Source organism: Camelina sativa, unplaced genomic scaffold, assembly GCF_000633955.1.
Source record: "Camelina sativa cultivar DH55 unplaced genomic scaffold, Cs unpScaffold07955, whole genome shotgun sequence".
In the NCBI taxonomy this organism is placed as follows: Eukaryota; Viridiplantae; Streptophyta; class Magnoliopsida; order Brassicales; family Brassicaceae; genus Camelina; species Camelina sativa.
In genome coordinates, this window is record NW_010929024.1 from 1 (window position 1) to 447 (window position 447).

The 447-nt window shown below is 40.7% G+C and overlaps 1 long non-coding RNA gene across 1 annotated transcript; it reads left to right on the top strand.

Annotated features, from left to right (window-relative positions):
• Window positions 1–443, top strand: LOC104775024. Its single transcript, XR_765653.1, has 3 exons — window positions 1–35; window positions 122–275; window positions 390–443. It is a non-coding gene; the product is annotated as an uncharacterized LOC104775024 (long non-coding RNA).
• The last annotated feature ends 4 nt before the right edge of the window (window positions 444–447 follow it).

Here is a 447-nt window from a genome sequence, read left to right on the forward strand (position 1 = left end):
AAATATGTCTTACCAGATGAGAATTTACGGGGAAGGTTTGGACTTTCTTCTTTGTCTCATTCTGTTCTTTCTCTCATTTTATTGTCCCGACCATAATCTGCAAAGTCTTCGTCTCTTGCAGGCTCACGTTAAGCTTTGATGAAGCATCAGCTGGAGTTGCCTGTAATCTTGATTCCCCCGGCTTTCACGTTCTATGCAAAGCAACCGAAGAAGTTGTTGGACACGTGAAGCCTTACTCGATCACCGGTACTTTGCCTCTAATCCGAGACCTCAAGGTAATCCATTAGATAAACCCTTAACTTACTAAGAAAATAGACTCAAGACTGATCTTTCAAAGTTCTCTACAACTTACTCTTTCTAAATTGATGAATCATCGTCTTGGGTTGTAGGATGAAGGTTTCGATGTGCAAACTTCAGGATACGGTATTACAAAACCCTCTTCAGATT